Here is a 14,090-nt window from a genome sequence, read left to right as displayed (position 1 = left end):
AAAGCTTACCAAGTCTTAAAAAAAAAAAAAAAAAAGACATACAGACACACAAAAAGTGCTTCAAAAAGTTCACAGAAAAATGAAATTAAAAGATAATATGCATTTTCCAGGAAGAAACTTTGTATACATCAACTTGCTTAGAACACCAGTGATAGTATATTAACTTTCAATAAACATTGTATGAAAGGGGTCAATATACTGCCAATTTGTTAAAATCCTGAGTAAAGTGAGAATTATTTCCTTAGTTTATGATTGGACAATGTATTCCTAGAGATAGATGTAACTGATTTTGAATGTGAATTAATTTTACCATAAATACGCCAATGTATTTGAAGTAGAAAATGTAAAGAAACAAATAACTTCCGTTTCTAGGTATGCGAGAGTAAATGGACTAGATTTCCTCTCCTATAAATAGCTAGACAACTGAACAAAACATATTAGACAACACTGGGCTACAGGCAGTAGTAGACTATGAACCCTGAGAAAAGCAAAACAGATGAGGTGAGTCTTATAATCAGCCTGGTTTTCTTTCTTTCTTTTCTTTTCTTTTTTTATTTGACAGAGTTAGTGAGAGAGAGAGACAGAGAGAAAGGTCTATCTTACATTGGTTCACCCTCCAAATGGCTGCTACGGCCGGAGCTACGCCAATCAGAAGCCAGGAGCCAGGTGCTTCTCCTGGTCTCCCATGCGGGTGCAGGGGCCCAAGCACTTGGGCCATCCTCCACTGCCTTCTTGGGCCACAGCAGAGAGCTGGACTGGAAAGAGGAGCAACCGGGATTAGAACCCAGAGCCCACATGGGATGGCAGCGCTGCAGGCGGAGGATTAACCAAGCGAGCCATGGCGCTGGCCCCAGCCTGGTTTTCTGTTTAGGGGCAATTTCTGGACCATTAGCAAGGAAGGGGAATTCCAGATAGAGCACAGAGGACTCTGAGCAGAGCATAGCGGACTCATTGAGTTGAGGAGACACAGTCCAAAGTTCAGGGTTCTGAGGGCAGCTGCAAGTTTTAAGGTAAAGTCCCAGAGAGGAAGCTACATTGAAGCAGAATTCCAAGAACTTGCATAGTGGTCTCATAGGGGTCTCCTTGATTCCATGTCCAAATAATTAGCTCTGTATTCATAGTGTGAAACTACACAGGCCAGCACAATAACAAGGAACAGAAGAAGCGCAACGACTGGGCATCTATGATATCAAATCTCCAAGTTCACAAGGGCTGGGAGATCCCTGAGTTCTGACTAGCCAGAGGGAAGAGACCTCACCGAACATTCAGCTGATGCAGAGTCCCCACAGGCGCCCTGCTCTATTAGTGGGGCTAGACTTAAAGTAAAAACTTCACTAGGCTGGCCTCAGTAAACTATAGCCCATAGACTTTATGTAATATCCCACTGTCTGTCTTTTGTATTTAAGTTTTACTCGAACACAGCCAAGGACATTTGTATATATATTGTCTATGTGTGTTCTTGCACTACCCAGGCAGAGTAGAGGAGCCAAAATAGAGATCATATGGCCTACAAAGCTCTATGGCCCTTTACAGAAAAACTCTGCTGATGGCTACTTTGGATTCACCCTGATAAAAATTAAAAACAAGTATCAAAATAATCAAGTTTATCTGAAAATACTTAACTTTCTGTCAAAACAAACTTCAACACACTTAAAAGACTTCAACAAATTCTAGATATTCAACAATGCAACATTGAAGAGGCTATAACCAAGGTGGGAAACCATGCATTACAACCACAGGGTAAAATCAATAAAGAGAAACAGATTCAGCAATGATAAAGACAATGGAAATAGCAAACAAGGACTTTTAAAGCAGGTATTATAATTAGGTTCAAGAATCTAAAGGGAATAATGAACTTAATGAGAAATAGAAGGTGAAACTTATAAGAACCAAATTGAATATTTACATTTGAAAAAAAGTATTTGCAATGACAAATTCATTGGACATATCATAAAACAGTGAAGAATAAAGGATTTGATAATACAGAAATAAAAAATACAACAAAGAGGAAAAAAGGGTGAGAGGCAGGGGATTAACATTTTAGTGACCCACAGGACAATACTAATCAATGTATTATTATAAATCTATCTATCTACCCATCCATTCTGTTGGTTGTATCTCTGTGGAGAACCCTTTAATTAATTCTACAGAGAATAAATCTTCCTCATCAACTTCACAGTGGCTTCAATATGAAGCTTATTAATTTTGTGCCATTCTGTTAATCTGTGATTATTTACCCACCCATCATCAATAGGACAGATATTAGATGCCAGACATTATGCTGGAGTTTTGATTAGAATAAAGCATAATGTCTGATCTTGAGAATACAGACTCACAGGGGAAGTGGACATTTAAACAGAAATCTCATACTGCTCTAAGAAACAGAGTTCAAAAAGGCAACTGAAGAAGCAAAAGAGCAGTCCTCAAAGAGGTAGGAAAGGCTTCACAAAGATGCAAATGGAACACAAAGAGTAATAGTTGAAGTTTTTCAGGAGGAAAGATAGAGGACATGTTAGGCAAAGGTCCTGTAAATGCAATAGATTGGGGAGAAAATGGTTTCAGATGATGAGAAATTGTGACTGCAAAGCAGCTCATACATGAATTGATGAGACAGGAACACTAGGTTGGGGTACACATGCAAACTAACTGTACCGTATCACAATTAGATGTTTGTTTACAATAACAAGGGGTCAGTGACTGTCTTTTGCAAAGATGAGATAGAATAAGTTTTTCATTGATGTGGTAGGAGATCAGAATATGCCATACTTGCATAAGGATTAATTTTGCACAAAAGGCAAGTGAGAAAAACAGGGCACAGGATAAGTTCTCTGCCCTCCTTTGAATGGCCTGAAAAAAAGATAAAAAAAATTCTTCTTGTAAAGGTACATCCTTTAGAACCCTTAGCCACTTTCCATATTAGCAAGGGGATAGCAACACTATCCTCAGAGAAGAGACAGCACTGAGAGAGTCCACACAGACAAATCTACTCACTAGCACTTACCTGCCATTAATTTCCTATATATTGGCCTTTCTATAATTTGTTCCCCTAGAAACCATAAATTTATTACCTTTGCCTCATCTCTTTTCTTTACATTTATCTTTACTTCTTTTGTCGCCATTTTTGGGGACTTTCTCTTCTTCCTACTGAGTTCCCTACAGCACCATGCCACATAAAACTTTAAATATCACATAAGATTGACTGCCTTTTCTCCTGTTTTAATTCATCTGTTGTTAGTTCATTTTGCAGACCCAGCCGATCTAAGAGGGTAGAGATTTTGCCTCCTAGTATTGCTCTATTTCTTCAGTGATGTCTTAACTCAACTATAGTCATTTTCTTTAATCCTATCTTTTAAAAACATGCTTCAAATTACACGTATTAAGTTCAACAAGTAAAATTCTTTTAAGTTCCTTTTTATTCTTTTAAAAACATTTTATTTAGTTTATTGTAAAGGTAGAGTTACATAGAAAGGGGAAAGGGGGAGGGAGAGATCTTCCATCCCCTGGTTCACTCCCCAAATGGCTACAAGAACCAGAGCTGGACCAGGCCAAAGCCAAGAGCTTCATCAGGGTCTCCCATGTGGATGCAGGGGCCCAAGCACTCTGGCCATCTTCCACTGCTTTTCCCAGTCCATCAGCAGGAAGCTGGACCGGAAGTGCAGCAGCCAGGACTTGAATCAGCACCCTATGGGAGGCTGATGCTTAACCTCCTGTTCACAGCGCTGGTCTCTATGATAATATCCTCATGTGATAATTTCATCTCTTTGCACAGTAGACTTTAGGAGCTATCTAATGCCTAAAGAAGAAAACCCAAACTCTTTTTTTTTTATCCCCAGTATGGCATTCAGGACTATACAATCTGGTACGCTTTCCAGCACCAGCCCTCTCTAGACTCTTTCAGCATCTTAGACTACTCTATTACAAGTTTCCTCAACATCCGTTGCACTTTCCCTCTGCACCTCTGTTCACACTGTTCTCGGAAGTACAGCACACAGTGTTAGTTTTTTTTTTTTTTTTTTTTTTTTGACAGGCAGAGTGGACAGTGAGAGAGAGACAGGGAGAAAGGTCTTCCTTTGCCGTTGGTTCACTCTCCCATGGCCGCCGCGGCCGGCGCACCGCGCTGATCCAAAGGCAGGAGCCAGGTGCTTTTCCTGGTCTCCCATGGGGTGCAGGGCCCAAGCACTTGGGCCATCCTCCACTGCACTCCCGGGCCACAGCAGAGAGCTGGCCTGGAAGAGGGGCAACCGGGACAGAATCCGGCACCCCGACCGGGACTAGAACCCGGTGTGCTGGCGCCACAAGGCGGAGGATTAGCCTAGTGAGCCGCAGTGCCAGCAACACAGTGTTAGTTTTGAGGCCAGGCAGGCTTGGGTTTAGATTCCAATTCTACTCTTTATTTAGATGTATAATCTTGGGCAAATCTGAGCCTCAATTTTACCTGTAAACAAAGTCAAGACTATATACCTTAAAAGATTAATGATCATGATTTGAAATAGGATAGCACATAGTACAATGCCCACCTGGTACCTAACAGATACAGGTGTGTCTATGGTCTTCTCTATAAGAACTTCCTTTACTGTGACTTAAGCCTTCTAAAACCTTGTATGTCTTTATGGAGCCCAGCTCAAAAGCCCACACTGTCACAAAGCATTCTATAATTCTCCAAGTTAGATGTAAAATCTACCATCTAGAGCTAATATTGTCTAGGAATTTCTTCCTTTCAGGTTCACAACACAGTGATTTGTTAATGCATATTTATATTTACTAAGTTGTAAAACTCCTAAATGCAGAAAATTTATTCCTATTACACAATATTTGACTAGTTAAAAACAAGTATACTTGCCCATTTATATGGATTAATATATAAAACGTTGAAGATGACAACGTTATTTATTGATTTATCTCTTCTCACCTATTTTCTCAATGCATATCATGTATTTTCTAATTGTTTCCAGAATACTACATGGGAAATATTATTATTCTAATATCACTGAAGAAAGTAAGGCACAGAAAAGGTGACTAACTTGTCAGAGCCTCACAGCTGTTGAGTAGTAGCAATAGAGAGCAAACCTGGTAATCTGGCTCCAGTACTCTTACTTTTTTTTTTTTTTTTTTAAAGATTTATGTATTTATTTGAAAGTCAGAGTTATATATAGAGAGAAGGAGAGGCAGAGAGAGAGGGGGGTCTTCCATCTGCTGTTCACTCCCCAATTGGCTCCAACGGCTGGTGCTGTGCTGATCCAAAGCCAGGAGCCAAGAGCTTCCTCCAGGTCTTCTCACTTGGGTGTAGGGGCCCAAGGACTTGGGCCATCTTCTGTTGCTTTCCCAAGCCATAGCAGAGAGATGGATTGGAAGTGGAGCAGCTGGGACTTGAACTGGCGCCCATATGGGATGCCGGTACTGCAGGCGGCAGCTTTACCTGCTATGTCACAGCGCCGGACCCCAGTACTCTTACTTATAGCAAAACCCTAACACAGATACAAATAACATATGCCTCACCCTCTACCCTCAGAAGTTTAAAAACACAACTTTGTCAAATAAAGATCACAAAAAAATTCACATTTTTCTGCTGTAAAACAACGTCATTGTTCTGTGCTTAAGATTAAAGGCAGGGGCTGGTATTGTGGCATAGCGGTCTCTGTGTACAGTTTAATCTATCATGGACTTTGTGTACAGTTTAATCTATTTTTCACTCAGGCATCCCACACAGGCACCAGTTCCTGGCCCAGCTACTCCACTTCCTATCCAGCTCCCTGTTAATATGCCTGGGAAAGCAGCAGAAAATGGCCCAAGTGCTTGGGCCCCTGTACCCACATGGGAGACCTGGAAGAAGCTGTGGGCTCTTGACTTCAGCCTGCTACAGTTCTGGCTGTTGTGGTCATTTAGGGAGTAAAAGAGCAGATGGAAGATCTTTCTGTTTCTCTCTCTCTGTAACTCTGACTTTGAACAAATAAATAAATCTTATAAAAAGACTAAAAGCGAGTTCTTTGAAGATTTTATTGGGGTTAAAAGAAAAGTCTAGACAGAAAATTTAAGCTCGAGCTGTGAGAGAACACTAATAGTGATAAGAATATGTAAAATACACTGAAAATGATATTCATATTTGTACTCTAAGTGCAATAGCCACAGCTGGGAGAGCAAGTAAAAACTGACAGCAGCAGTTCTGACTTCAGCAGTTTGTCTTTGAAGTACTGAACTTTATTCTTTTTTAAAAAATATTTATTTATTTATTTGAAAGACAGAGTTACACAGAGCGAGGAGAGGCAGAGAGAGGGAGAGAGGTCTTCCATCCAATGGTTTACCCCTCAATTGGCTGCAACAGCCGGAGCTGTGCTGATCTGAAGCTAGGAGCCAGGAGTTTCCTCCAGGTCTCCCACATGGGTGCATGGGCCCAAGGACTCGGGCCATCTTCTACTGCTTTCTCAGGACATAGCAGAGAGCTGGATCGGAAGTGGAGGAGCCGGGTCTTGAACTGGTGCCCATATGGGATGCCGGCACTTCAGGCCAGGGCATTAACATGCTGCGCCACAGAGCCGGCTCCCTTGAATTTTATTCTTAAATGAGATTAGATTAAAACTGTACATCCATGGAAGCCTTTTGGACAAGAATGTGTTAAAGTGGAAATGGTCAATCACTATGTACAAGTTACAGTATCTACAAACACAGCTCCCTAGAGGCCACAGGAAGGAGAAGAGTTTCTTTAAATGAACATAAAAAAGTTAACACAAATTTAGGTTTACTAGGATTCCAACAAGAGCTCAATTTACATTTTATCTATTAAGTTCTTAAAATTCTCTCCATAGAACCTTTTGTTTTAATTGGAGAAATGCATTCATTTTCCCTTTATGAGAAGAGAAGTCTTGTTTTCTCACTGCCAGAAGAGAGAGTGGTAATTTGTAGCGATGATTCAGTGTCACTGAAAAATAACAACACTGTTTCCACTTTAAGATCTTTTCAAATAGAGTTTGAAGGCTCCTTATTTTCCTCTTTCTTTGGGGTTGGGTGGGAGAGTATTAATATTTGTATTCCAAATGCATCTTGAAATTAAAGGAGATTTTCTCCTCATGTTCATGGACTCTGTGCACAGTTTCATCTATTTTTCACTCAGGATCCTGAAGCCACAGAACAGTTTCTTGGGAATTTGCCTTTCAGGTTCCCTCTTAATGCATGATCTAGGGCTGCTTTAGGAAAATCCTTTCCCTTTCCCTTGAGGAGAGATACAATATGCAGAGATTCTTAATAGTTTTTCTTCAATCAATGCTCTGTTAAATGAAGCTATTCAACTGTTCAATTTCATCATTCTTTTTTATTTACTTCATACCATCCCAAAGCCTTTAGGCTCCCCTCCCCCATGGCACCCTCTGACTTCAATGCAAAAGAGAAAAACGTTCAAAGTGCTGACGCTTCCTTGCTTCAGCCTACTGGGCCACAGTCAATTTCCTGACAAGTAGAATAATTCTCTTACTACAATTACTTTAGATATCCTCTTCTTCTTCGTTTTTAAAATCAAGTTTCTACTATTTTTGGTTCTCAGAGTCAAATGCATTTCACTGTTGTCTGGGTTTGATTCCTCAGGAGAGTCTTTCTATTTGACCAGTGTTTATTTACCTTAACATAGACAAAAATCTTTATCACACATGTGCAGAATGTGAGAGCCCATACGAGATATTCAAACACAGGTTTCAACATGATCTTCAGAGGCTTATACATAATTCCCATCTGTAACTTGTTTCTTTTGGTTGACCTTTCTTTCAGTGTGTGGTTTTTCATCATTGACTTGATACAAGTATGTAAGTATTTTTAAGAAAGAGTGAATACAAAACCACAATCTATCAATAAGTAGTCCTGTTCCATTTCCCCCCCTTCTTAAATTTACTTATCTGAGAAGCAGAAAGTCCTATGGAAAAACAGGGGCACACAGAGAGAAAGATCCCCGAGCTGGTTCACTCTCCAGATGCTTACAATGGCTGGGGCAGGGCTAGGCCTAACCTGGGAGCTGGGAACTCAATCAGAGTCTACTATGTGGGTGGCAGGGACCCAGCTGCTTGAGCCATCATCTGTTGCCTTCAAGGGTGTGCATTAGTATGGAGCTGGAATTGAGCTGGGCCAGGACTTGAACCCTGACACTCTGATAGGAGGTACAGGCATCTTAACAACTAAGTCCAGACACCTTGCCCTTTAAACTGTTATGGTTAGCACTCCATGAATTCTATAAAAGATCCAAGGTTATGTGAATTAGTTGTGTGAATTGTGTTTGCAAGGCAAATAATAGAAACTTTGTGATTTTATAATCTAAAATTCTAAGATCTGTGCCTCATTTTACTATATTACAGAGATATTTTAAAAATCCTATGATTACTATGTAGCATTTATTGAACACTATAGACTAGCTACTTTGCTAAGAACTTATATGGATAATTGCACTTGATCTACCTAGCAATCCCATGAGGAAGATAATATTTTTAGAATCAACTTACATAGAGAAATCATTGTCTTTGAGAGACTTAATAACTTGTCCAAATGGATTCACACAGCTAAGAAATAGCAAAACTAGGAGTCAACTTTTAATGACTGATAAACACCAGTGGTGGTTTGTATCACATTGGCCCAGTGAGCTGATAGCAGACCAGGGGCCCCATCCTGAATTTACCTAATCAGAACAGAGGTAGATAGTCTTATGTGAGCTCAGAACATACGCAAAAGAGTCTCAGGGGTGGTGCTGTGGTGTAACAGGTTAAGCCTCTGCCTGCAGCACCGGCATCTCATATGGCCATTGGTTCCTGTTCCCGCTGCTCCTCTTTCAATCCTGTGGATGGCCTGGGAAAGCAGCGGAAGATGGCAGAAGTGCTGTGAGAAGTGAGAAGAAGCTCCTGGCTTTAGATCGGCTCAGCTCCAGCCATTGAGGCCATTTGAGGAGTGAACCAGAGGATGGAAGACCTCTCTATTTCTCCCTTTCTATGTATCTCTGCCTCTCAAATAAAGAAATAAATCTTAAAAGAAAAAAGAGCCTTAGCTCTCATATATATAGATCTCACATTTTAAATCTCATTAACATAGATTTCTAAAAGTCTTGTTATATGGAATTTGGTCTTTAATAGATCTACTGATATATAATGATTTCGAGTGGTATCATTGGAGGAAAGGGTTTGGCCATAGAATCAAGATGTTGGAAGTGTTTCAGAGTTAACAAATGGAACTTGGCCAGGCCAATACCAACCCTCATCCCAGGTTAAGACTCAGGAGACTGGGGCTGCAATCACAAAGGAATAATTTCCAGATCATAGGCCGGCGCCGTGGCTTAACAGGCTAATCCTCCACCCTGCGGCGCCAGCACACCAGGTTCTAGTCCTGGTTGGGGCACTGGATTCTATCCCGGTTGCCCCTCTTCCAGGCCAGCTCTCTGCTATGGCCCGGGAAGGCAGTGGAGGATGGCCCAAGTCCTTGGGCCCTGCACCCGCATGGGAGACCAGGAGAAGCACCTGGCTCCTGGCTGCGGATCAGCACGATGCGCCAGCCGCAGCGGCCATCGGAGGGTGAACCAACGGCAAAAAGGAAGACCTTTCTCTCTATCTCTCTCTCTCACTATCCACTCTGCCTGTCAAAAAATAAATAAAATAAAATAAAATAAAATAAAATAAAATACAATTTCCAGCTCACATAAATAAACCAGGCCCCCTCTTTTCTTACACAGGTACCTTGCTTAAGATATACTGGGTCTCTTGTAAAGATGACTATGAATAGAATGGTATAGTCTTAATTCTGACTAATAATGAGTCCTTGTTTTAATAAAATATGTTATCTTTATTATACTTCATCCTTTTTGGGATTCAAATACTGCTCTTAACATTTTCAATTTCAAAACATCTAACCTGCTAAATTAAGATTTTTCTGAACGAACAAGGGAAACATTTCACATTGAGAACTTTCTACAATCATTCTAAGACAAGGTGGGCTGGATCTTTCATGGCAAACTCATGCCACTCCACATGCTGGATGTTCCCTATATTGAATGGACAGACTTAAGAAAGAGTAGGAATTAACTGGATGGAAGACATAAGTGCATATGAAATTCAAAGTTTATCTCATGGCCAAAGGCCTTAACGTGATCATGAATATAAACACAAAAATACAAGCCCATTAACTAAATTTTATCATCAGAATCTGTATCTACCAAATAAATATGAAAATCAGGATTCTTTTCCCCTCTCTAGGGAAATGATCTTTATATACCTATACAGATTTGTCTAGTAAGTATAGCTTCTTGTAGAACTTCTAAGATGTTTTACCATTTTGCCTTAAAATATTTAAACCAATTAGTCAACTAATTTATTATTATTTGAAAGGCACAATGGGGAGCAGGGAGAGGAGCATGAGAGAGAGAGAGAGAGAGAGAGAGAGAGAGAATGCACGTGTGAGAGAGAGCTTGATCTTACAACCACTGGTTCACTCCTCAAATGTCCATAACATCCAGGCTGCCAGGCTGCAGCCATGAGCCCACAGGGGTGGCGGGGCCCAGATACTCGGACAGTCACCTGCTGCCTTCCAGGGTGTGCATCCACAGGAAGCAGAGTCAGAGCTGAGGCTCTCTGATTGGGTACGTGAGAGTCTCAACAGCTGTCTTAACTGCTGGGCCACAATGCCCAACCCTTTTACATTCTGAAAGGCTAACTTAGGATTTAAAAAGCTCACACAAACACTTTAGAACAGTCGACAATCACGTGTCTCATTTTACACAGACAGAACAACACACACACTCCGAAGGAGGAAAGGGAAGAAGATCCATCTGCACTAAGCATTCACCTCCATTAGAATCATCAGATCCTGTTACATTTCCTTCTGTCTCCCACTTTTCTGTTAAGACTATAATCTTTTTTGTTGGAGGTTCAAAGGTACTTGTATTCATTTTTAGAGTACATACAACACAAGCTATGCTCAAAGTGGATGTTAAATAATTTTTAAAAACTGGCATTGGTACTAACCTATTATAAAAATCTATACCACTGTACATCTGATCCTGATTTTGCTGGCCATAAGTGTAGTTATAGGTCTATTCAATCTTTAAGAATAACAGTATAAATACAGTAAATGTTCATCTTCTATCACAATGGGATTTAAAGTTTATATTGTGGAGATCAAGTATAAGCTCCTGCAAAACCTGAAATGGCAAAGGCAAAGCAGACTGTAATTAATGGTACTGGTACAGTGTACAAAATATTCACTTGTCTTTATAGTCAATAAGCCTACTGATTACAATTATTAACTCTGAGTTATAGATCTGCCTTCAGAAGAAGCCAACTGTGATCCATTACATTTTAGAGGAGTCTGTGGAAGAGAGAGCTTTAGGGGACATATATAATCTGGAAGGAGAGTGAGGATATGCACATCTGGTTACGTGTAAGAAACTGAAGCACATGGCAGCAAGCAGACTCAAGAATACAGGAGCATAGGTGGGTGTTATGGCACTGCGGGTTAAGCTTCCACTTGGGATGTCTTCATCCCCAATGGAGCACTGGTTTGAGTCCTGGCTACTTGCATCGGATATAGCTCCCTAATGTATTCTGGAAGGGAGCAAATGACAGCTCAAGTACTGGAGTCTCACGTGAGAGACCAAGATTAATTTCCTGGTTCCTGGTTTTGGTCTGGTCTAGTCCCGGTTGTTATGGTCATTTGGGTAGTAGTTGTTAACAGCCATTTGGGGAACAACCAGGGGATGGAAGATATCTCAATCTCTCTCCCTTTCTGTTGCTCTTTCAAATAAATAAACAAAAAACCAAATCTTTAGAAAAAATGAATATCCTGAGTAGAAAATCTTCAAATGACTCATTAATGATGAACAGAGTAGATTAAGGGGCCGAGAAAAAGAAGGCTACTCACTCAACAGCTGCATGATGAAGAAAATGCCCCGTGTAAAAAAACGGAGATTTCAGAACAGCAAACATGAATCCTCACACAACTGTTTACAACTAAAACCAGCTGTGGCTTGCTTATAGATACCCTGGTGTGTTCATCACACACCAGGTCAACAGAAATGTCACTGCTGCTCTCAGGTCTGGTCTACTCCTATCTTTCAACTTATGGCAGAACACACACCTTGAAAAATCAAGATTTCAAATGTAGTACTAAAAAGTAAATATTTAATAGCCAGACTTTCCCCGGAAATGCACATTTCTGATTTTTGGTTATAGACTTGAAAGACTACATAAACCATATTTTGGAAAAATCACTTTCTTAAAATGAAACCAACTCTTAATCAAACAAACTTTATGGATGCTGTTTCATATCTGTATATTGATTTAGCTTTACTGATAACCCTGCAGCCTCTTAAAAATTATATTTATGCTTTAATTCTACTTCCTGTTTCTTAAACAAGCAAAGAATGAAACTTATTTTCAAAAACCATAAGGTACCTCAAAAATCAGCATAGATGGATATAGAAGCATTTACCTAGCAGTCTTTTTAAGTAATGTAGTACCCTTAACTAGTAGAGATTTTTTTTTTTTTTTTTGGTCAGGCAGAGTTAGACAGTGAGAGAGCGAGACAGAGAGAAAGGTCTTCCTTTTCCGTTGGTTCACCCCCCAAATGGCTGCTATGGCTGGCGTGCTGGGCCGATCTGAAGCCAGGAGCCAGGCACTTCCTCCTGGTCTCCCATGGGGTGCAGGGCCCAAGCACTTGGGCCATCCTCCACTGCTTTCCTGGGCCACAGCAGAGAGTTGGACTGGAAGAGGAGCAACCGGGACAGAATCCAGCGCCCCGACCGGGACTAGAACCCGGGGTGCTGGCGCCACAGGCAAAGGGTTAGCCTAGTGAGCCGTGGCAGCGGCCACTAGTAGAGATTCTGAAAGAAAACAAAAATGGTAAGGAGAGCAGTATTCAGAGCGACTGGATGTCAAAGCTGTATGGAGGGGAACGATCAGACTTAGCCAGCTGTCCTAAGTCCGACAGAGACCTCCATGTTTATGTCGGATCGCTGCCTGCTGCAGACAAAGGGATTTTTCTCTTTTGTCCACATGGTTGGTTCCTGCAGCTTCCATTTTTGGTGAGTTTTATTATTAAGAAGTCTTTTGCTATTGAGTCTTGTTTCTCTAATTTCCTAACTGCATCAAATTCTCATTTAAATTCATTTTAATGCATTCAAATAAGCTAAATTAAAAACTCAAGATCCAGATAATAGAAGAAGAATATTAAAGAGGCACACTTTGCATACAAAACCGGTGATCTCTAATCAGTGTAAAGAACATGAACAAGGGAACGGGGACTGAGTTTTACAAAACAGCCTTCTCCGTTCTCACCAATGTCCTCCTGAACTTGATTTTCCTTGACACAAAGCACTCAGCTATCTGCACCACCTTCAACTTCATCGTTATGTCAGTACATCTCTGGTTCCTGGATGACAACCCGAATGTACTCACAACGACATGAACAAAGAACTCTGGATTGTTCATGAACATCGAGAAGAGTTTCTGACCACAGACTGTACGTGTCTAAGGGCACTACTTGCAAATTTCCTCCAAACTACTCAGAAAGGTATTTACAGAGTTTTGTCCTAGGTTAGCCACATCATATATCACAGTAGGAAAAAAGAAAGAAAAAACTTCAGACATGGAGGTCAGTATTTGCACTTGGTTCTGCCACAGGACGGCTTAGTTCTTTTAGAGACTTAATTCCCACAACGATAAAGCAGATAATCTTATGTACTTCATAGAGTGTAATCTAGATTCCAAGAAACACAGCAGAGCGTCTGATGGTGTCCAAGATACACTACCTCACAGAAAATGTAGCAGATCCTGCATGTGAAGGGTCTTCATAGACTTCACAAAATGCACAATATGAAAAAGTATACAAAATACGCAGGTAGGTTTACACATGTATTATATATATCTATACAAACACACGTGTACTTCCTATTGAAATATGTCAGTTCTGCTGCTCAGGAGAACTTTAATTTACAATTCTAAATTTTTCAACTCTAAATTACAATTCACATGGTTTGTAGATTGTTTTTTCTTAGCATTTGTCCTTTTATATTATTAATATTCTTAAATATTTCAACTGTTTCTCTTTAGAATTCCTGAGTATTCTGCCTTTACCTGTTA

General features: G+C 40.4%; 1 protein-coding gene and 1 non-coding gene across 4 annotated transcripts in view; both read right to left on the bottom strand.

The window, feature by feature from the left end:
- Nucleotides 1-14,090, bottom strand: part of COP1 (COP1 E3 ubiquitin ligase) — a 221,811-nt gene that overhangs the window by 5,657 nt on the left and 202,064 nt on the right. The gene's annotated exons all lie outside the window — the stretch shown is intronic.
- On the bottom strand, nt 12,889-13,029 carry LOC133761346 (small Cajal body-specific RNA 3). Its single transcript, XR_009866145.1, has one exon. It is a non-coding gene; the product is annotated as a small Cajal body-specific RNA 3 (non-coding RNA).

The sequence above is a fragment of the Lepus europaeus genome, chromosome 5, assembly GCF_033115175.1.
Source record: "Lepus europaeus isolate LE1 chromosome 5, mLepTim1.pri, whole genome shotgun sequence".
NCBI classification, from domain to species: Eukaryota; Metazoa; Chordata; class Mammalia; order Lagomorpha; family Leporidae; genus Lepus; species Lepus europaeus.
Note: the sequence above shows the minus strand (reverse complement) of the source record. Positions and strands in the feature narration are given on the sequence as shown.